Genomic DNA, 22,483 nt, shown 5'->3' with positions numbered 1-22,483 from the left:
CAACACAAACACCCTTGCCTGGATGGCAGGCCATCCCTCCCCTTGGGGGACAGAAGAGGCTCCAGGCGCTGTGGCCTGCTCTCTGCCTCCGACCTCAATCCTCAGTTCTCGGTGGGGTGGAGGCGGTGGGAAAACAGGTTCCGCGCCTTCCTGCCACCCCCACGCCCCTCCCTGGGCTGTGGGCTGGGCATCTATCTGCCGATATCTGCGCCCTGTTTTCCCCGGAAGCCCTTCACCTCACCCCGTTCCCCACAACACCAAGGCATCTCCAGGCAGGAAAGAGGGAGGGTTTGGGGAGAGGCAGGTGGGGTTCGTGGCCTTGAGTAACTGACTTGGCCTCTCTGATCTGGTTCCCCACCTGCAAACAGGGGAGGTTGCTGGGAGCAGAGAAGGGCGGGGCTCACAAGAAGCCAGGAGGTGACAGGCACAGCCCACCGCTCACTTCCAACTCTACCCTGGTGACTCCTGAGGACCCCTGCCCCTTCCTCATCCTCCTGCTCTGCCCCATCCTGAGGCGAAATTCCAGGGACAGTGGCCACCAGAGGTGCCTGGGTCTTGGAATTTCTCTCTATTAGACTGAAGTGCAGAGGTGGCTGCAGGTGTCTGGGTTTTTTTTCCTCCTCCTGGTGGTAAGATATACAGTGACTGTCTCAACCCTGTGTTAGTGTCCAATCAGCTTGAAACACGCTTACAAAGTTGAGTAACCATCACCTCTATCTATTCCCCCAAACTTTTTCTTCTTCCCCAACAAACATGAACCCTCCCCAGGCCCACCCGTTCCCAGCCGCTGGTAGCCATTCCACTTTTCTGAGTGGGAATCTACCGGCTCCAGGGGCCGGGAAACGTGGACTCAGCGGGGCGGAGGCTTCTTAGGTTCCCCAAGCCCCTCGTCGAGTTCCACCAGCAACACCAGCATACACACGGCTTGGGAGGGGCCAGCACTGCGGTGCTGGCAGCTTCTTTCCAAAGTAGGTGAGCTCTCTGTTCTGGAGGGGTCCTTGGCTCTGTAGGGTCTCCCTCGGTTCCAAGGGTTCCGTATCAACCCCACGCGACGACCTCAAAGATCTCCCTGGAGCATGTAGGTCTCTGGATCTGGGAGGACGTGGGTCCACACCTGAGCTCTAGCCTCCCCCTCCGCTGGAATCCATGGGCAGGGCACTCCCCGCTTACAGCCCGTCAACCCTGCAGGCTTGTAGGTAAGCGGAGAGAGCGGTCGCCAGGTCGCCAGCCTCCGCCACCGCTGCGGACCCAAGGAAGTTGCTCCCTGCCGCTGGGGGGCGCGACGGAGCCGCGGCTGGGGCCAAAAGGGGTGCGCAGCCCGCGAGCACGCCGACTCCGCCGGGGCGCAGTCAGTCCCCCCACCGGGTTCGGTGCGGCTGGGGTCGGGCGCTGGGGTCCCATGCGAGGCATTGGGTGCTGTCCGGGACTCCGAAAGCTCCAGGACTGAGGCTGGCGCGGGTGAGGGGCGCCGCCCTGACTCCTCCCCAAACTTTTCCCGCCCGCCTCGGCGCAAAAGGCGAAGGCAGCTGTCCCGGGGTGGCGAGGTGGAATCCGGGGACCCGAGCCAGCGCGGAAGGGCTGCGCCTAGGGATCTGGAGGAATAGTGGACCTGCGGCACCATGTGCCTCTCGGCTCCTCCCTGCCCCCCACCCATTCCCAGGCCTTTCTCGGTGGCTAAAGAGGACGATCGCGCCCCGGCTGCTCAGGGCGCACGCTGCCCAGAGCCCCGATGTCACCCCGCGCCCCGCTGGCGACTCCCGGGGGCACCCCGACTCACCGGGCGCTGGCGGCGGCGCTGGCGGCTGGACGGACGCACGGGCTGGGCGCGAGGCGAGGCGGCCGGGCTGTTTTGAAGCTCTGGGCCGGGACTGCGCGCCGAGCCTCCTCCCCGCGGCCCCCTCCCTCCCCAGTCCGCCTCCCGCGCGGTGATGTCAGGAGCCCGAGAGCCAGTGGGAGGGACGGCGGGCGGCGGCTGGGGGACGCAGGAGGGGAGGGCCGGCCGGGCCGGGCAGCGCCCCCAGCCCCCGGCCGCCTCCCCGCCACACTTTGGCCAAGTTTGGGGCGGAGTCGGTAGCGCTGCGGCGGGTCAGAGAGAAAGGAAAGCTCGGGGCGCTGGGAGTCTCGGGTCGCGCTCTCCCGCAGGTCCCCCTCTGCCCTCTCTCCTCCCTCCGTCCCCCGCTGTCCTCCCTGCCCTTGGGGTGGGGAGTTTCGGAATCCGGCGTTAGCATCCCTTCTCCAGCGCTTTCCAAAGTTAGGGAACTTGTTCCTTTGGTTCTGAGGATTGAATCCAGGGGTGCGCTATCGCTGAGCTACGTCCCCAGCCCTTTTCAAATTTTTTTTTTTATTTAAGAGAGTCTCGTTAAAATGCCCGTGCTGGCCTCGAATTTGCGATCCTCCTGCCTCCGCTTCCTAGTTGCTGCAATTTACAGGCGTGCGCCACCTCGCCCTGGGGCCCGAGAACTTGTTCTTAATCTCACCTGCCTCGGTTTCCTTTTCTGGAAGTGGGAGTCATAGCAGACTCTCTTTCCTTGTGCTGTGTATGGGCCTGAAAGTGATCATACAAGCAGTTCGTACGAACTTCGCGCTGGACATGAAGTTAGGCGCTCGGTAAATGTTCCCCGCGGTTGCCATCTCAGGTGACCGTGGCGTGAGATGGCAGGGCCATCAGGAAGCGTCTTAAGATTTCTCCACTCTTCTGCATTCACTCGGGCACCAATACGCACACACACAACGTCACAAAAGTCATTCCCCATGTTTTGGACCCACCCCAGAAAAATGACATCAAAAACCAAAGAACTGCCTTTCTTTACAGCCTCAGTTTCCCCATCTGAAAGCACAGGACTGATGGGCTGGGAGGCTCTTGGGAGGATGAGGGAGGAGACCAAAGGAGCCTGAGCTTCATCATGTGTGTTGAAAGGTATATCTTAAAAACTGGAGAAATTCCAAAGCTGAGTCAGAACTTACTGTAGCATATTTTTAAACTTTTAATGTAATGGGTTGATGTTATTTGAACAAACCCAGACATACAAGGCAACGGATTTATGCTGCTGACAAGAGAATTAGAACATCTTTATAAGAAATATGATTTATTGCATAATCGTGTGGTCTGGCTGGGACACTGTGTTTCAATTTTCTGATGAGCATCTCTTTTTAAGCCCGTGGAGGAGCTTTGGTGGGAGGGCCTCACTGGGTCTAAACTAGCAATCCTTGGGGGATTTGAGACTCCCTCCAAAAGCTCCGCCCACTTTCCAGGCCCTGACCTTGCTCACTTAGTCTGGGGTCTCACTCATCTGCCCGGTACCTTTTATTGCACGGCTAGTGAAGACTCTCGTCCCCCAAGTGAGAGATTCTTTGGGACTGAAGAGGTGCAGGAAGGTGTTAACCGGAACGGGGACCTGCTTGGACACTGGCTCCTGCCTGTCCAGTGGTCACCTGGAAGACAGAGAAAACCCGAAAGGCTCTCCCAGTACTTCTGCCATTTGATGAGCACCTACTGTGTGCCAGTTACTTATAAATATTACCTTCAAAGTGGCACAAGAGCCCTGCTAAAGAAGTCACCCTGATTTTATCCATGAAGAAACAGAGGCTTAGAGCATCTACAGTCACCTGCCCCAAGGCCCTATGCCAATGAGCCAGCGTGGATTTGAACCCCACTGACAACATAACCACCCACCACCTGAACTACTTACTATCCGCTTTATGTTTTTCTTGAAACCAACTGTTTATTTTAATATATTTATTTAAAAGGAAGTCCTGTATTGCCAAAGAAACCAGTGCTACCCATCAATAATAGAAGACAGACTCACAAATGTAAACATTATCCAAATAAAAGAGCATCGGTAAGTTGTGGCCAGATCCTGTTGCCTGAAAGAGCCCCAGAGCCCGAGGTTTAAAAACGGAGATCAACAAAGTGGTAAAAGCTCCGCAGAGGACTCTTTCCTGTTATCAGAACTACTGCAAGATCCCTGGGAAAGGGAATGTGTTCTGCTCTGTGACTCCAAGCCAGACAGCGCTCCTGGGTCCTGGCATGTCCCTCTGGGCCTCCTGCTGGCGGGGCGTGTGCTGCCTTGGGAAGAACCTGCCCACACACCTGGATGTCTCTTGCTCCTCCCTGTTTCCAAATGCTCTTGGGAGCCTCCCTCCCTATTCTGTTCACCTGCTGCCTGCTGCCCCTAATTTTCTCTTTAATATACTCCTGTCTCTCCAATGAGATTGGAGGCAGTAATTTACCACATACCATCTATCCCCGCTCCTGGTATCTCAATGACAATCAGCTTGAAACCGCCACACACTCAGTGTGGGGGAAAAGAGTGTGTGGGATGGGGTTCTCACCCCGAAAGCTCAGCTCCTGTAGTAGCTGAGTGCATCCCCATTCTAGCCAGAGCTGCGTGGCGGGCAGAGCATATTCCTTCTGCTCCCTTGAGCTCCTTGATCTTGAACTGGGCCACGTGACGCAGTTCAGCTCCTCAGACAAGACACACACAGACTGGGAAGGGGTGCCGGCAGTGGGTGGCCCTCTTGCACTACTGGCATTTCCATGAGCAGAATATACAGCTGGTAGCCCACTGGTCCCAGAAAAATGAAAGGCACAGCGAGCAGAGCTCCACTAACTGGCCTGCAGAACTTCTGTCTGGGGCACAGAATTGCTCTGGCCAGTGAGAAGCACATGCTTTTTGCTGTGTGCTCCTGAGGCTTCATAGCTATTTGTTACACAGCAATAGCTGACTGAGAGAAGGATCATCTTCCTTGGAGACGGAGTGCATTTGAAGGTATGGAGGGCCGTGGAGAAGGGTGGGGTTGGGAGACTGGCTCAGGCTTGGGGAAAGAAGATAACTGGGGTGCAGTGATCTTTGCGTGCGCTTCGTGCCTCGCACGTTTCAGAGTTCTGCCGCTTTCATGCAGCGTCTCCTGTTGGCTCTTCTTTGGTTTTTGTTCTCAGAAGGAATGATCGGAGTCACCCAAGCCCGAAGGCAGCCTAACAAAACTCACAGTTGCAGCAGAATACATCCTGGGGAAGACAGGGAGAACTCCTGTCAAGAAGGACAGAGACCTAAAGAAAATTTGATTTCAGTCCGTAGGTTCTCATGGGGACGGATCAGATATGAGCGTGACCCAGCCCTCATGTTGGTGGGTGAGTGACTCTTGACAGGTGCCGAGGGTTACTGACTTCCGTTCAGTGACTGTTTCCTTTGCAAACAATATGGGGGAGCAGCTGCTCTGAGGGCTCTGCCTCCTGGTAGTCACACCCTTGTGAAGCCTCCATTCCATTGGGGAGGCCCTAACAATCAGGAGGCTGGACTCAAAACTCGCTGTTAACGAACAGACTAAGAGTGATGTCACTTTGAGGATTATGTTCCAAAGCACGGTGACTCTGTGACTTCCATGTCACTGGCAGGCTCTCTCTGTTGCCTTCTAGGCTTGCATGGTTGCATGAAGTATCTGCCTTGTTGGAGGACCCACGTGACGTGGGATCAAGGGACACTCTAGCCAATGCCAGCCAGGAGTCCGACAGCCTGCTTGGGCCAGAGTGCTGCCAACAGCCCCTGAGCTAGGACATATCCTTCCCCTGCTGAGCCTTTGGATGAGACCCCAGCTATGGCCAACACCTTGATCTGATCACCTGAGGCAGAGGACACAGCTCAGCTCTGCCCAGGCCTGCCCACCAAAGCTGAGATAGTAAGCGTGAGCTGCTTTAAGCTGCTAAATTGTGGGGTCGTCTGTTACACAGCAACAGATAACTAACATGCAAACTAAGAAGAGAATTAACTTTAATGACTCAGATGCAGGGTAGATTCTAGCTGTAGCCTTGGGGCTGGGTTATGCTGTGGTAGCCAATGGCCCCAAATCTCAGTGGCTTATGAGTGTTGATACCTCTTGCTTATGGTGTATGTCTATTGTGGGCTGATGGGACCATGTGTCTGTAGCATCTTTACTTCAGGACACAGGCTGATAGAGTACCCTCTATCTAGAATGTTCTGGGTCTCAGGGAAGAGGGAGGCTAAGATGATGAGCCATGCACTGGTTATGAAAAGCTTCTACGTGTTCACGTTTCAACAGCAAAGCCAGCCATGAGGCCGAGAAGCCAAAATCTCCCCCTAGCCATGTTGGCATCAGCTTTCAGGGTCCAACACTGTCTTTGAGTTTGGCACAAAATTCTTTTTTTTTTATTGTAAACAAATGGGATACATGTTGTTTCTGTTTGTACATGGCATAAAGGCATACCATTTGTATAATCATAAATTTACATAGGGTAATGTTGTTTGATTCATTCTGTTATTTTTTTCCCTTTCCCCCTACCCCTCCCACCCCTCTTTTCCCTCTATACAGTTCTTCCTTCCTCCATTCTTGCCCCCCTCCCTAACCCTAACTCTAACCCTAACACTAACCCCTCCCACCCCCCATTATATGTCATCATCCACTTATTAGCGATATCATTCGTCCTTTGGTTTTTTGAGATTGGCTTATCTCACTTAGCATGATATTCTCCAATTTCATCCATTTGCCTGCAAATGCCATAATTTTATCATTCTTTATGGCTGAGTAATATTCCATTGGCACAAAATTCTTTTTTTTTTTTTTTTTTTTTTTTTTTTTTGTGGTGCTGGGGATTTGAACCCAGGGCCTTGTACTTGCAAGGCAAGCACTCTACCAACTGAGCTATATCCCCAGCCCGGCACAAAATTCTTGACGCTCCTGGATGTAGGATTGTAGGGAACTCCTGCAAAGCTGCCCAAGCATCACGGCTCTTGGCCACTCTTGCAGAGACAGATGCAGCAGATCCTCAGATGAGGGCTTCCCAGGAGAATCCCAAGCGTAGACGTGACAGGAAGTCTAGTATTGGTCAGACCATCTGCCCACCGAAGGCCGTCAGCGCTTCTCCATGCGGCTCAGCGGGCTGCCCATCCAGCCACAGGAGAGACCCTTGAGCTGCCCTGAGTCTCTGTCACATGGAAAAAGGAAATCCGAATCTGCCGAGCAGGATCTGAGACACGTGCTCTCTTGGGAAAGTTTCCTCCGCGTGGGTTGCCCACCTCCAAGACGGGTCGGGAGGGATGGAGGCGATGGTTTCCAGCAGAACGACAAACCTTGGCGTCTCCAGCGTGCGGCTGGTCTGACTGCTTCCTTCTATGAGTTGGTGGTGGAGCCATAATCCAGGATCTGGCTTTGCCGCCTGTTCATCTCTGACAGGACGGCAGAAATACCTGCAACTTACTGTCACAAACCATCCTGCAAACGGGACAAGAAGTGACCAGGCAGGCCCTTCCCCACCTGCGGCTGCTCGCGGTGGCCGGAGGCCAGGCGCCTGCTCTTCTCGCTTGCCTGGGATGGCACCCTGCCCTGCGGCCACGTGCACCCTGAGAACAGCGCCGGGAGCCGAGGGCCTCGCGATGAGTCCCCGCCTGAGATTCCGGAGCTGGCTGGTGAGGGGACAGAGGGCGCCGTGGCCCTGCAGTGGGACAGATTTGGAGGCTGGGTTTTAGCTACCTGTCGCTGCTTTCTCATCAAGTCTAGAAATCCAGCCACGAGAGGAGCGAGAAGGAGGAGCAGGAGGAAGAGGAAGGGTAATTAACAGTCTAAATATTGTCCACTCGACTCCTGACAGAAGTTTAATAAAGACCAGAGACCATGACCATGGAATTTCCACGGCCCTGGAGAAACAGCCCCAAATTCTGTCTCAGGCTTTTTCTCGTCTTCCGTGTCACCAGGGCAACGGCCTGTGAATAGAAGAGAGGCAAGGAGCATGTCCAGGGCCAGCCTGGCGGAGAAACGTGCGGACCCCAAACATCTGGCCTCTCGCGCCGGAACCGCCGGTACCACAAAGCTGGCGCTTCAGAACTCTCCTGGAGACAGAAGCTAACGGGAAGCGGGGAGCGCTGGTCTCCACCACCAGCCGCATCACCACCCAAACATCTGGACCCCCAGAGGCTTAGAGAAGGAGCTCCTCAGGTGGGAGAAAAGAACAGAGCAGTTCAGCACTGAAGTTTTGAAAAGGAGAGGAGGGGAGAGAACATCCTTGTGGCTACTAACGTCCCCAGCGTGGGTTCCGCAGTTCCTGGGATCTCAGGCACTATCATAAATACTCTCCCTGCAGACTACAAGGGCATCCTTTGTACTTTTCTAAATATTTTTAATTTTTCAAAACAATATCCTCCCCTTCCTTCCTTTCTGTCAAACAATTGCTCAGGAAAATAATATTTTTCCAATCATTCTCTTTACGTATACTTAGTGCAGATCTCCTGTGTACAGCAGTGAGCAAACTTGTCCCAAGACCCCTTGCTCTCATGGAACCTCCTCACTAACCCTGGCCAGTTCTACTTGTTATCCTGCTTCACACTGGTATGTGTTGTATTTTTCTTTCTGAAGTTACGGGGTCTTTGTGTGTGTGTGAGTTGTCCTTCAAGCTGTAATACCATGGAAATAGCCCCTTCAAACAAGTGACCTCTGTGCCAACTGGGCAAATCCAGCCTCAGAACTCAGTCCAGACCCATGAGTCTGTATGAATCTTTGGGTATGAGGAAGTAAGGACAGCTGCCTTTCCCATGCGATCCCACTCATGACCCCACAGTTCAAAAGCCCAAGATTAACAGAGAGGAGACCTAGAAATTCTTTTCTTTTCTTTTCTTTCTTTCTTTCTTTTTTTTTTTTTTTTTTTTTTGATACTGGAGATGATTGAACTCAGGGGCAGTTAAACACTTAGTCACATCCCCAACCCTTTATTGTATTTATTTAGAGACAGGGTCTCACTCAGTTGCTAAGTTGCTGAAGCTGACTTTGAACTCACGATCCTCCTGCCTCAGCCTCCTGAGCCGCTGGGATTATAGTTGTGTGCCACCATGCCCCACTGAGACCTAGAAATTCTTAACCATTCCTATGCTTCCAGGCAGGCAGGTATTTAAACCACTCTGACCAAACTAGACTGTTGATCTTAAAGGCCTTATACCTTTGACAGTCTGAAATTCCATCCCCAGGTGACATTAAAATCTTTTTGGTCACAGCCTTGTTTGTTTGCTCTTGCTCATTTCTCCCTGTCTGCTTTTCCTGATATTGGTATCCAGTATCAGACAGGCTGGGCCTCCACATTCTGGCTTCTGCCTCCAGTAGCTCATACAGAGTAGATATTCGGTCAAGGGAATTTTCTTCTATAACACTTGCATTAGTCTGGTTTTTTTTTTGTTGTTGTTACTGTAATGAAATGCTTGAATCCAGGTAACTTATAAAGAAAAGAGGTTTCAAATAAAGAAAGGAAGGAAGGCAGGAAGGAGGTGAGGAAGGGTACTGAGCTGGAATCCCAGATGGCGCTCCCAGTTTAGATGACGCCAGGGTAAGAATGACCAAAGGGATCCAGAGGTCCCTCTGGGAGGCGTCTAGAGATAATCACATTATGCCGAGGAGTCTGGAGAGTCTGGTGGTCAGACAAAACTGGCACTTCTCTGGGGCCAGATGTGAAGGACGTGCTTGACCCATTGGCATGTCTAATGGTGCAGATGTTTCCTAGAAGCAGAAGCTGAAGGTGGGCTGGACCTTGGAGACCTGGTGGCTCAGTGCAGCCCATAAGGATGGATTCTCTGAGCAACTGTGAGCTGCCTTTTGATGCTGGACCAGTTGGCAAGAAAGCATCCAGGGGCAGGGTGGTTCCCGGGACGTCTGGTCATGTGTGACGCCTCGTGTGTTTACTCTACCTCTCTGGCTTCCAAAGGGAAGCTTAATGCTGCCTAGGATCAAAGACAGACGTAACAGAGCTCACACAAAAGGAAATAAAAACTACGGAGACGAGGAGGAAGCAAATATACGTGCCTTATGCACCTGTAAATGCACCCATGAGTCACCTGGAGAGCCTATTAGCCATGCAAATTTCTGGAGCCCACTTCCAAAGGTGCTCAGAGAGTGGGTCTGGGGTGGAGCCCAGGAATCTGCATATCTAGAAAGTTCCGCGCAGTGGTTGTGATGTAGGTGGGGGACGGGCCACATTTTGAGAAACACTGCTTTAGTCCTTTAAGCAAATTCGGGCACCAAATTTAAGGTGGAGTGTGTTTTCCCAGGTGTAGCGGTGAGCTGGCACTGTTGAGAAGGATTCCCTGGCTGACGGAGGACCACCCCTGGGCTCACGGGCCCCAAGGGCATCGTTGGCTCAGCAGAGCTCCCTGGACCTCTGGGTGCACCTGTCAGGTGCTAGAGAGGACCTCAGGTACAGAGGGGGGTGGGCTTGTCACTGAGGCAGTAGGAGGCTCAAGTGCCAGACCAGCCAGGCAGAGTGTGCCGACTGCTGGGACGTGCCCGGAGAATGAAGATGAGCTGGGAGCGAGGTAAGGGGTGCACCTCCAGCCCTGCACAGCCCGGCTGCCTCCGGGGAGAGACCCTGGGCAGACGGGTTGGGTCCCCAGGATCAGACAGACGGGTCGTGCCGGGCTACGCTTCCTCTGGAAGACTGCGGTGCTGTGCTCAGCGCTGCTTCTGGAGCCTCTTTGATTCTGTGCTCCTTACAGTTTCTTCTCCTCCTTGATTAACTCTTTCTTCAGTTTCAGAAAAGCTTGAAACCTCTCCTTAGGTATTGAGCAATGGGAAAGGAGACAGTGGGCACTGGGACGGTTGATCAGCTAGGACAAACTTCACCTAGGTCATTGCTACTCAAAGTGTGGTCCTCGGCCCCATGGCATCAGCATCGCTGGAAACTCATGAAGATTCCGATTCCCGGGCCCTGCCCAGATTTTTTGAATCAGAATCTGCATTTTAACAAAGTCACCAGTGAGTCACGTGCCCACGAAAGTTTGAGAAGTACTGCTGTACTCACTCCTCCATTCAACAGCTGAGAACCCGCAGAGCCTGGCTCCCGTGTTAGTGCTGGGGCAGAGTGATGAATGAAAAAAACACAGTCTTTGACCCGTAGCAGGATGCAGCCTAGTGGAGGAGCCAGGGATAAACAAACAAACAAACAAACAAACAAGTCGTGGCAACCGCTACTCAGGAAGCAAGAAAATACTATAAGATGAACAGCAGACCTGGAGAGGGATTCGTAGCAGATGGAATAGTTCTGGGGTTAAAAGGAAGGAGGACACTTGAGATACCATGGAAGGCCTCTCAGAAGATGTCCTTTTTAAGCTTGGAAGATGGGTGATCCTTGAAGAAAGTATTGGAAGATTCTAGAATGGGTACCAACTTTTGTGCAGGATCACACAGTGAACTAGCAGCTGAAATGTCCCAGCTCAGGCTGTAAGAATCCTGGCAAAAAAGGTGCCTCTTGTACACTCGAGTGTTGGTCCATCTCTCCCACCTGCCCCAGTTCAGCACAGCATGGAAGACATCTGCTCAGGTTCCCCAGGCCTACTCCTTGCTCCAAGATTACCTAAGCCTGTTAGATACCAGTCCTGGGCTTTGGAAGTAATTATTCCAGAAAACTGGCCAATGAGCGTTTGGTGAAGACTAAGGAAAGAGATGTCCTATTTTGTATTTCCAACATGGCTTCTACACGCTCTCCCCTCCAGGGTTGCTCACTGTCTCTCCAGTCGCCCAGTCCTGGCCATATGGCAGGGAACCCAGCTTCTGCAACACCTTCACCTCAGGCCAGTTCCCTAGTCGACCCGCTCCCTGCTCACCCCAGGCCCCTGGGCAGGAGGTGGTCCTCAGAGCTGCCGAGGACTGGGAAGCTGGAGAGGTGAGAGGAGGGACCACGGAGTCCACAACCAAGGTGCCCACCGGGGAGGGCGAGGGTGCCTGTTAGAGACACCCCCGTGGGCCACTCCCTCATCCACGGAGTCAGCCTCTCCAGGGACACGGGGTTATCACTTTTAGAAGTGAGGGGCGGAGCCCCAGGCGACTCTGTGACCAGGTAAATTGAAGGACACTGATGTGGAAGGAAGGGTGGGGTGTTGCTCCAGGTCACGTGGGAGGTCAGGAGCCAGCATCGGGTGAGAACCAAGCACTTTTGCTCCTGGCTCAATGGATTTTCCCTTATTCTGCTTGGTTTCAACTGTTGCTTTTTGTTTTAATCAGCAGAATCTTTTCTTTTTGTTTTACAAATAAAAATTGCAGAATACAATGTAGAAGTCAAATCTAAGGAGGGAATCATTGGCACACAAAAAATAGCTGTCGAACGAGAGGAGAATAAGGAATACCTCCTCTCTAGGAGGAGCCCTTGAGGCTGCGTTCAGAAGTGGGTTCAGAAGTGGGTTAGGCAGCAGCCTCCAGAGAGGACTGAAACACATTGTTTTGCTTTGGTTATATTTATTTTTGCAGTTTCCTTCCATTCAGACTAGCCATTTTGGTTTTCTATGCAGTGCTAAAAGTTTCGTTTTAGGGCTGGAGTGCAGCTCAGGGGGAGAAAATGTACTTAAAATGCATGAGCCCTTGGGTTCCACCCCAGCATCCCTCCCCTCAAAAATGAGGGAAAAAAATCCATTTTAAAATAAATTTAACTTAAAAACACGTTTTAAAAAAAATTCTTCCTTCTAATGAAGTGAAATTAAGGGTCAGTAATCTTTCTCTGTAAAGGGTCAGGGAGCAAATATCTTTAGCTTTATGGGCCACACAGTCTCAACTACAGACAATCTGTAAATGTGTGTGTGTGGTTGTGTTCCAATAAAACTTTATTTGCAAAAACAGTCTTGGGATCAAGTGTAGTCTGCAGGTCACAGTCAAACAACCTCTGAAATGATATTGTAGGTAGAAGGTACCAAACAGACAGTGCCTGGAAGGAGGTAATGAGATGACCAGACTCAGACCCTACTCTAGAATAAATCCAGGGGCAGACCTCTTTCCACACACAGCCCACAGACCTTCTCCTGGCACATCTGCTAGTCTCATCCTTGCAGACAACAAAGAGCTCCCAAGGCAAAGGGTTCCCAAAGGAAACTTGTTCAGGGGCTTTAATTTTATTTTTCCTCTGTCCATTGCCCACCTGTCAAATGCACCCCAGGCTGGATGGAAGGGCCTCAGGAAGTCCCCCAGAGCCCAGCCCCCTCCTGCCCACTGTACCAAAACTCCCCCGCTCCTGGCTCTGCAAGGAACATTCTTTTGACTTCTTGGGTTGTCCCTGGTTAAAATGTAAATGTTCTTAGATGGGGACCCCACTAATCATTATCCCATCAGCTGTGAGTCTGACTTTGACATCTTCGCTAGAGCCATGACCAACCAGCTTTCCAAAGTGGGGCCCAGCGGGGAGGAGACCAAGCCTGGGTTTTCTGGGAAAGTGAAACTTAGCTGGGCGAGCAGGGGAAAGAGTAAGAGTTGGTAGCAGTGAGTCTGTCCTCAGTTGCCCCAGCTCCGCCCCCGGTGCTCATTTTAGTGAGCACCTACTAAGTGCTAAACACTTTATTCCTCACAACACAGGAAGTGGATACTATGACCTCCACTTGACATGAGGGAACCGAGGCCCACACAGGTTAACTGAGCAGGTGGCCAGAGCAGACGCTATGGAGCTCCTCCTTCCTGATGACCACTCCCAGCTCGCTTGTCCTCCTGGAGGCATCTCTCCCTGCTGGCCTCACGGCCCATTTATCTCAGCCCAAGCTCCGTGCTCCGGGCCGCTGCCTTTCCAGCCCCAGAATGCTGCCCACCTCCACCACGGAGCCTGAAGCTCCTGGGAGCCCGTGCCCAGCGCCTCCCTGGTTCCTGGAAGGGCACGGGGGTCTCTGGGTCTCTGGGGCTGACGATGGCTGACCCAGAGCCGGCGCTGATGGAGTGGAGTCAGGGCGGGAGGCCGGGTGGCCCCCGGAGGGCCTCCCATCCCGGGGTGGGGGTGTCACAGTTCACTGGCTGGCGCGCTCACCAGCCCACGCCCGGCACTCGCCCGACCAGTCGGACCACCCCACCCACATGCCAGCCGGTCCGTTTGGACGGGCACACGCATGCCCCCGCTCGTCTGCCGCCGGTGCCGATGCCGCGCCCTCCCCTCCGCTCTGCCAGGTGCTCCAGGCCCAGGCCTGCAAAGGCTCCTCCGTGCGCATGCGCGGTTTCCCACGCAGAGAGGCCAAGACTCTCCTGGAAGCCTGGGGAGAGGAGGGAGGGGAGCGTCACGGTGGGCCACGGGTCACAGCCCAGCGCCCAGGTGCTCCTGTCCTCGAGTCCTCGGGGCTCGGAGAAGTTCTGCCCCCAGGGAGGAGGGCGGGCCCAGTGAGCTCTCCTGGGCCTCCGCTTCCCCATCTGGAAAAGAACGGAGTTCCTTCTGTGAGGTGCTCCCCGGAGGACCCTCTGCAACTGCGCACTCCGTCACCCTTTCGTTCGTTCATTTGTTCATTTGTTCCCAGGGAGGCAGTGGTAGGCGAGAGAAGGGCCCTGTGGGGGTTTGTGTCACTCACAGGGAGGCCGACAGAAGAAAGTCAGCAAAGAAGTAGGCAAAATGCCCGCAGTTAGCAACATGCAGCTGCCAGGGACATGCAGCTGGAGGGTGAGGGAGATAGACTCTGACCTGCAGGTAGGGCGGGGGTCTCCACGGGCGAGCAGGGAAGGCCTCTCCCAGGACACCTTAATGGAAGTTGTGATGACAAGAAGGAGGCACTCTGGGAAGAAAGGTCTAGAGTTAAATGTTCCAAGTGGAAGAAACAGCAAGTGCCAATGTCCTGGGGTGAGAAAGAATTCTGCTGAGGAGTGGAAGGTGGCTGGAATGTGGTGGAGAAGCAGCAGGGAATGAGGTGAGGGGCAGGCGGGGCAGGCAGCTGTAGGGGCAGCCCTCTGAGGACTTCAGGGGCAGCGGGCCCCAGCCCTGGGCTATGGGGCCCGGCAGGCCATGGGAGGAGCCCAGAGTCTGGCTGCCTTCCTCCCTCATGCCTGGTGTCCTGGGGCTGCAGGTAGGTTTGGAGGGACAATCTGATCAGCCTAGGTTGGGTCACATGCTCCTCCACGGCCAGCGCAAGGCCTGGCCCCGTGCTGAATGCATGGGATGGCCAATAAGAATGGGTCACAGAGAAAGGGGGACCAGAAGCCACGGCTGTGTGCACCACACTGCCTGGTCTCCCTGGTCTGACCTTGATTCCATTCCTCTCCCTGCTGTCTGAGCCTCCCCTACCCCAGAAATCCAGAAATCTCTGTGAAATGTCATAGACTAGAATCATAAATAAGAATATAGGAATGTGAATTCTTCTTCTTCTTTCGGTAACATTGAACCCAGGGGTGCTTAACCACTGAAACACATCCCCACTGTTTTTTTAAATTTTGAGACAGGATCTTGATAAGTTGCTGAGGCTGGCTTTGAACTTGTGATCCTCCTACCTCAGCCTCCTGAGCCACTGGGATTACGGGCATGCGCCAACCTACCTGTCCAGGAATATAAATTCTTAATAGAACCATAAGTAGAAATGCCCAGACCACCTCGCCCCTTGGAGGTGGAGATGGGCTGGTAACGCTTTGGAGGTGGGAAACTGAGTCTGGGTGGTGAGAAGCACTGACCCCAGACCTAGGGCTTTGGTCTTCCCCATCAGGGAGTCTGCTGCTTCTCTCACGATTCCTGCAGGAATCCCTTGTCCCTCTGACCCTAGGCTCTGCAGCCTCATTATGCCCTTGCAGGTGCAGGTGCACGATGTCCCCACATGGATTTCTCTTCCTGGTGTGACTCAGCTGAGCAGTTTGCAGAAGGCCTCGTGTTTCCCAGTAGACACCTAGCACAGGTAGCTGGCTGTGCTTGGGTCTTACTGGCTGTGTGACCTTGTGCAGGCCGTGTAACCTCTCTGTGCCTTCATTTTCTCATCTGTACAGTGAGAGTACTCCTCCTGCCCAGCTCACAGGGTCTTGGAGAATTGGGTTCTTAGAGAAACGCTCCTCCTGTGTTCCAGGCAGGCTGGCGATGGATCATTTCTAAGCCCTTCCAGAGTCTCCCACGCACTTCAGGTTTTGAAGCATTCTGTCAGTGTCCGTAGTTCATCTGTTCCACCAACACTCACTGACATTCGCCAGACCCAGGCACTCGCGGGACATGCAGAGACGGGCTGGCGGGAGCAGGCAGCGAGGGGCTGCTTGCCTGCAAGGCTGTTTTATTCCGAGAATGAAAGAAAACTCCCGACGGTCAGGTTCCCTGGACAGAGAGCTGGAGTCCACGCTGCAGGGCCTGGAACTCCCATCCAGGAGGCCAGGAGCACCCGGGCTCCTCAGCCCTGCCCGAGCCCCATCCTCTGGCCCCCTTCCCACCTCCGGGGAGTGCCCAAGGCAGAAATCCGGCCCTGCCCGCCTTGGGCTGCCCACCCGCACTATAATCTGCACGGAGGGGAAGCCTTTTGTTTGGGAGGAAATGGTGCAGAATGAGCAGTGGCCCCGTTTAAACAGGCTGGGCCTGGCTTCCAGAGTCCAGCTGCGAGCTGGAGGCCGAGATCCTGGAGGCCTGGGGGCTCCGGGCTGTGGGGCCCTGATTCGGTGAGGCCCACTCATCCTGGCCAGTGGTGGTGTTGGAGCACCTTGACCAGCACCCAGGGGCGTGATCGTCCACGATCCCCAGTCCTTGGAAGCGGGGCTGTGGTCAGCCCTCGTCTCAAAGGGCCGGAAACACAGGCTCCAGGACCGCAATCCGGGCCTCTCGACCCTCCGGGACTTCCGAGGAAGACAGGGGCCCACAGAAGGTTCTCTGGGCTGACCCAGAATGTTCTACCCTTCCTGTCCCCTCCCTCCTTCACTCTGGCATTTCTTATCCCCGTCCCACCCCTGTGTCAGAGAAGCGGGCAGGAGGCGGGGAACCATATGGCACCTGGGATCTTGGGAAAGCTGCAGTTTCCGGGGAACCCACCTCTGGAAACTCAGTCGGATCCCGGGGATGGGCCCTGGGTCAAGTCTTAAGAAAAAAACCTCCCCAGGGACCCTCAGGGACAACCAGGGAGCCCTGCAGCCTCCGGGAGTTTCCAGCCCTGTGTTTTGGTCCCACTGTGGCCCTGTCACCCGGGTAGACTATGATACACCCGTGTTTGGGCCCCACCCTGGACCTCTGAGGCCAGGGCCACTATGGATGGGGACTGGACACCGTATTTTTCAAGTTCCCCTAGGTGAGTCTCAGCAGGTCCTGTCTCCCAGGTGTACATGTGGGGAAACTGAGGCCCAGGAAAAGGTGGCGACTTGGCCAGGGCCCAGCTAGCAGGCAAGGCAGAGCTCCAAGCCAAGACTCCAGAACCCCACGCGGGCTGGGCGCTGCAAAGGAGGCATCGGACGAGGTCGGCCTGCACATCTAGGGGGCCAGCTGCCTGCAGCGGAAGCAGAACAGTAAGAATGACCCCCCTGGCCACCTGCACCACCCCCCGAGCGTGGCGCGACCTGAGGCTCTGACGGCCGGCACTCCTGGGGTTGGCGCCTTCCTGGGCAAAGTGAACTTTGAGCTCACTAAAAGGGGCGCGCCGAACGGAGCCCCGGGAGCCCCTTAAAACAGAGTGTTTTAGAAGTAGAGGATCGAATGGGTCAGAGTCTAGAGCTTACGCGGGAGAAGAGCTGAGAGCTGGGGTCACAGGACAGCCCTGTGCAGTTAGGAGGAATGAACTCAAGAGACGAATTGTGCCCCAAGGTCATGACCAGGGAGCGCATCCTCAAAAACGAAGAGGGCGGGCGGCTGGGGTTCTCACCACAGAAACTAAAACCACCCGAGGCTAATCAGCTGCTTAACCTCCTCAGCCTCGGGTTGTACCCATGAATACATGCTGCTTCATACGTCCATTTTTAAAGATAAATACATTTTTTAAAAAAGCAGAGGGTCCTCTCTGGCTGGTGGCAGAAGGAGGCGTCTGAGCCTCAGGAGCTCACTGAGGGTCTGGGGCAAGGGCTGTCACCTGTGGTCCCTGCTACTCGGGAGCCTGAGGCAGGAGCCAGAGTTCCAGGTCAGCCTGGGCAGCGTAGCAAGACCCGTGGCAAAGGAGAGGCAGAGAGAGAAAGCACGCGGAGCAGGGCTTCCCTGCTGGCTTTGAAGGTGGAAGGGCCACAGGAGAGGACTTTCAGGAGAGTTCCAGGACCAGGCAGGGCCTCTGACAGCCAGCAGGAGATGGATCCTCAGACCAAAAGCAGCAAGCAGCAGAATTCTGACAACGCTTTGCTTTGGAAACAGGTTCTCCCCACGGAGCCCGGGATAAGCGACCAGCCCAGTGACATCGTGGGGAGCCCCGTGAGTCAAAGCAGAGAACGGAGCCTCCCCCCGTGCCTGGACGTCTGGCCTGCAGAGCTGGCAGCAGACGGCGGAGCCTGGTGTTGTGGGGCACGGTACCCCTGGGCCTGCTCTAGCGGAAGGAGAGCTGCAGAGTCCTGAGCCCAGACTGCGAAACCAGGCTCTCCCCAAGCACCTGGCATGGGCCATGCCGTCAGGCCACAGTCTCCTTCCCGCGCCCCCCGCACCCCCCAGCCCCGGGTCGGCCCAGCTCAGAGCTCACTGGCCTGCAGCCTGGGAAGGAGCTAGGAAGGCAGCCGCCTGCAGGCAGGAAGGGGCCAGAACAGGGCCAGTCTGTCGTCCACCCCGCTGGGGGCAAGATCTGGGGAGCCCCGGGAGCCCCTGCCCCTGCACGGGGAGGCAGGCGTGGGGCCAGGGCTCGCTGCCCTGCTTGCGTGGCCGGGCCCTCAGAGTGGCCACTGGAGCCCAGGCCGGCTTTGAACTGCCTCTGCTGGAGTTCCTGTCCCGTCTTCCTGTCCCCAAGACCCTCTGAGATGACTCCCTGTGCCTCTTGGGGTTGTTAAAATCCCACCGCCCCTTTCTGAGGCTGGCACGCTGTCCCCCTGCGTGGCTGGTGGAGCAAGGTTAGTGCACCAAACAGCCCTAGCGAGGCTCCTCCAGGGGCCCTGTGTCTGCCCCCCTCCTCAGTCAAAGCTCTGGAAGACGCTCAGCTGCCCCTCCGAGGAGCCGCCCCAAGAGCTCCCCGCTCCGCATCCTGATGTACTTACTTCCCACGGCTCTCCAGCACTCCGGCCTCCTCCATCTGCCTCCGTTGCTCCTGAGTTCCCTGCTACCTCCCCCTCCTGCAGCCTGGTCATCTGGAGTCCAGCACAGCATCTGGGTCAAACCCGCAGGGCTGGAAGGAAGTGCAGGGTGAGTCGGAGTCGCTGTGAGGACTCAGAGGGGCAGAAACTGTTGGCGGGAGCCCCGGCGCTTGCTCGCTGCCTCTGGGACCCCCTCTGCGTCCCCCAAGCTCCCCAGCTGCACCAAGGGATGCCTGGGACCACCAGACTTCAGCAGGACCACACCCATTCCCTGTCCCCCCAGGAGGGTCTGGCAGGTGACCTGGATGCCTCTGGAGGTCTGAGTTCAGAAAGACAGAGGGAGCCAGGCATGGTGGTGCATGCCCCCGGAGACCTGAAGCAGAGGCAGGAGGATCCCAAATTTGAGGCCAGCCTCAGCAACTTAGCAAGGCTCTCTGCAACTCAGTGAGACTCTGCCTAAAAATAAAAAATAAAAGGGGTTGGGGATGTAGCTCAGTGGCAAAGTGCTCTGGGTTCACTCCCCGGTATAATAATAATAATAATAATAATAATAATAATAATAATAATAATAAAAGTTAAAGGGAAGGAGGGGAGGCTGGGAGCCCTGAAGCTCCCAGGGAACCCTTTCCCCACAGGCTCTGCGAGTCCCCAGCTCAGAGCTGGCGCAGACATGGGTGGTGAGGAGCAGCTGGCTGTGTTAATTACGGATTCACCAGGAACCAGCCCTTCCCCAGCCGGCAGTAAACACCCTGAGTCTACAGGTCCCAGCAAAGGCTAATCGCCGTGAAGGTTCCTAAACCTTCCTCCGGATGTGGTGCTCAGTCCTTGGTGGCCCCAGCCTTGTGCACGCTGCTGGAGGTCACACTTTGGCACCCTCTGGATATCAGGACCCGAATGGTGAGTGACTGCTGGCTGCAAAAAGGGCCCAGACCCTGCCCAGAGGCACAGTGCTGGAGTGTTGGGCCACAACCTGATGTTCATCTGTGTCCCTTGCCGGGAGCCTGGGAGCCAGGAGAGGGAAGCTCCTCTGACCCCAGAGCCACCTGAGGGAAGTGGGTGGGGTGTGTCCTTCCTGCCCAGTACCGGTGCCCTGGGCCCTCCCAATTCTCAAGAAGTGTCTCTGGGAAGGGAGTCCCTGCCAGCCTGCCAACTCCACACCTGTCCCCACAATGCCTCTGGCCGAGCGTCATTAACGCTCTCTCGAGATGTTTGTCTTGTACCTTCCCCGTGCAGATTCCAGCCTTGGAGGAATGCCTCTCAGGACCTGAGAGTGGTGTTAGAGGGCCTCAAGTCTCTGGGCCCAGCCTAGGGACAGCTGGCTTCTGTCCCCAGGCATTCAGGGGTGGGGTGGCGATACTGTCCCTGCCCAGCATTCAGGGAGATGGCAGCTCGGATTGCCCCACCCTGCCCCTCCCAGCCCTCCAGGAGCCAGAGAGGAGAGGACGGATCGAAACTGCACTCCTTCCAGAGTGGGCTGAGGCGGCCCCCTGGGCTGGCGGCCATGTGGTGTGAGGGGGCGGGGGACTCGGGAATGCCTCAGGCACAGCAGGCACTCAGAGAATCTTCTAAGAACACGTCCACAAGTGGTCGGGATGGACCCCTGCCCCAGCCTGCCCCCCAGCCTTCCCAGGGTGGCCTCCGGAGCCTGGAGCCTGGGTCTGCCCGGTTCCCATTCCTCCAGATTTGGAATGTCTCTGTTTATCATCAGGGTCAGCCCCACTCAAGAACGTCCAGTTCCCAGAGGTCTGCTGGGGCCTGGTGGGGGCACCAGGCTGAGAGAGGGGAGCAGGCCACACACAGAGCCCCGGCCTCCTTCAGTGCCCGCTGCACCTGAGACCCCAACCAGGCACATTCTACTCTGGACCCTGGAATGGCCTAAGCCGAGGTGTCAGCCAGCAGCCACTGCTGGAGCCTCAAGCCCCACCCCTCATCCCTTTCTTTGGCAGAATAAGGGGAGCAAGGACTCGCCCTCCACTGCCCTGCCTCTCGTTCTGTGCCTCTGATCACACCGTCTCCACCTGGGCGAACCCTCCTTCCCATGTGGGATATCAGCTCTGTATCTAGGTGACTTGGCTTTGAATCTTACAGCCATTTCTGGCTGAGTTGCCTTTGGGAAAGTTACTCAACCTCTCTGCCTGTTTTCTCATTAGTGGAGTGTTGGGGCATGTCTTATTTGTGGTCACCTGTCAACCTGGAACATCTTTCCATTTCTGGAGATTTCCCTCCTTGACCATTGTGTGAGCCAATGTCAGAACCCCATTGCCCAGCCCCCGCTGATCATAACTCGGATGTAGCCCCGTAAGCCTTCCGTGAGGATGGGAGGCCATTTGTGAGCATCCTCTCGTCTTTTGGGGACCATGGTGGTAGAGACAACTGCATCTTTGGGGACACCGATGTTGCAAGTTTGCTAAATATCCCCCACGGAGAGCTTGCCTGTTATCTCTAGCTGTCTGTCAGGCAAACCCAGTTTTCTGTCTCCTTGCCCTGAATTCAGAAAACTACCTAATATATTTTAAGAAAATTCCTTTTCTGCTTAAGTTAGCCAGAGCGGATTCTGTTATTTGCAACTAAGACCCTTGATGAATTCATGAAGACAACAATAGTATCTATGGACCTTGCAAGATCAAGTGCCCTTCCAGGCTTGCTGGGACTCAGGACGAAGCCAGCCAGCTCTCTGAGCAGATTCCTGGAATCCGGGGTATCCAGCTTCATGGTGTGGAGACAGTGTCCTGCGCCTGTGACCCAGAGCACATTGCTTCCCTCTCCCTAAGAAGCCCAAGAACCCCAGAGACACGCTGGGTCCCGGGGTCAGTCTGGGGTATGCTCACCTCCCAAAGTTTGTAAAAACAGGATCTTTGACCCAGTGGGGCCGACAGGCTCCCTTTTCTGAGTCCGGCATCTGAGGTAAGACCTGTTTGCTGCAGGAGGGGCTGCGGTGGCCTATGGTTCTGACCATGAGGGCTGCATTCCCAGCCCTAGAAATAGCCAACTGGTGTAGGCCTGGGGCCCCTGAGGCCCTGACAGTTAGTGACTCAGCCAGCCCTTTCTTATGGCTCCCATGTCCTCGGTCATGTCCCTGGGGCAGCAAGCTCAGCCATGGGGACATAGTGGGACAGCTCTTAGACCTGGCTGCCTAGCAGCCCCAGAGCCGATGCACTGTCCTCTCTAGCCTTCTGGCTTTCCACTCATGGGACAGGCAGGGCTGACCTCCAGGCATTCTGGGAGTGACCTGCGGGGCACAGGGAGCATTGTCCCAAACCAGGTCTAGTGACCATGCCCATGAGGTCGCCTCTCCCCATTTGCTTGTTAGTCACCAAACGAATCACCTGGAAGAGGACCTTCTTTGGTCCACTCAGGTAGGTCCCTGTACTGGATTGAACAGTGCCACTCAGTGCCACTTGTGGTGACTTGTTACAGCCCGGGAAGGCTAACACAGATCCCTTTGTTGATATGGTTATGAGCAGCAAAGGGGGGCAGGGGGCATGGGGACACTGCTGGTGACACCTTTCTGACTTGAGATCAGTAAGCGAATGAAGGGGAGCCCCCCCCCTGCTGTTGGCGAGTCGGGGGTGCATAGGATCACAGTTAGGAAATTTTGCATAAAGAGCTCACGGGCAATCTGGAA

General features: G+C 55.2%; 1 protein-coding gene and 1 long non-coding RNA gene across 2 annotated transcripts in view; one reads left to right on the top strand and one right to left on the bottom strand.

Moving 5' to 3' along the window:
• Positions 1-1,918, bottom strand: part of Emp2 (epithelial membrane protein 2) — a 33,924-nt gene extending 32,006 nt beyond the window's left edge. The window contains exon 1 of the mRNA XM_047533123.1: positions 1,778-1,918. The gene's annotated coding sequence lies outside the window, so the exon portion shown is untranslated. The remainder of the gene's footprint in view (positions 1-1,777) is intronic.
• Positions 1,919-2,866: 948 nt separating this feature from the next.
• Positions 2,867-5,126, top strand: LOC124970071 (uncharacterized). Its single transcript, XR_007106072.1, has 4 exons — positions 2,867-2,917; positions 3,748-3,839; positions 4,716-4,769; positions 4,940-5,126. It is a non-coding gene; the product is annotated as an uncharacterized LOC124970071 (long non-coding RNA).
• Positions 5,127-22,483: the final 17,357 nt, after the last annotated feature.

The sequence above is a fragment of the Sciurus carolinensis genome, chromosome 18 (assembly GCF_902686445.1).
Source record: "Sciurus carolinensis chromosome 18, mSciCar1.2, whole genome shotgun sequence".
Classification (NCBI taxonomy): Eukaryota; Metazoa; Chordata; class Mammalia; order Rodentia; family Sciuridae; genus Sciurus; species Sciurus carolinensis.
This window is presented reverse-complemented; position numbering and strand designations above follow the sequence as displayed.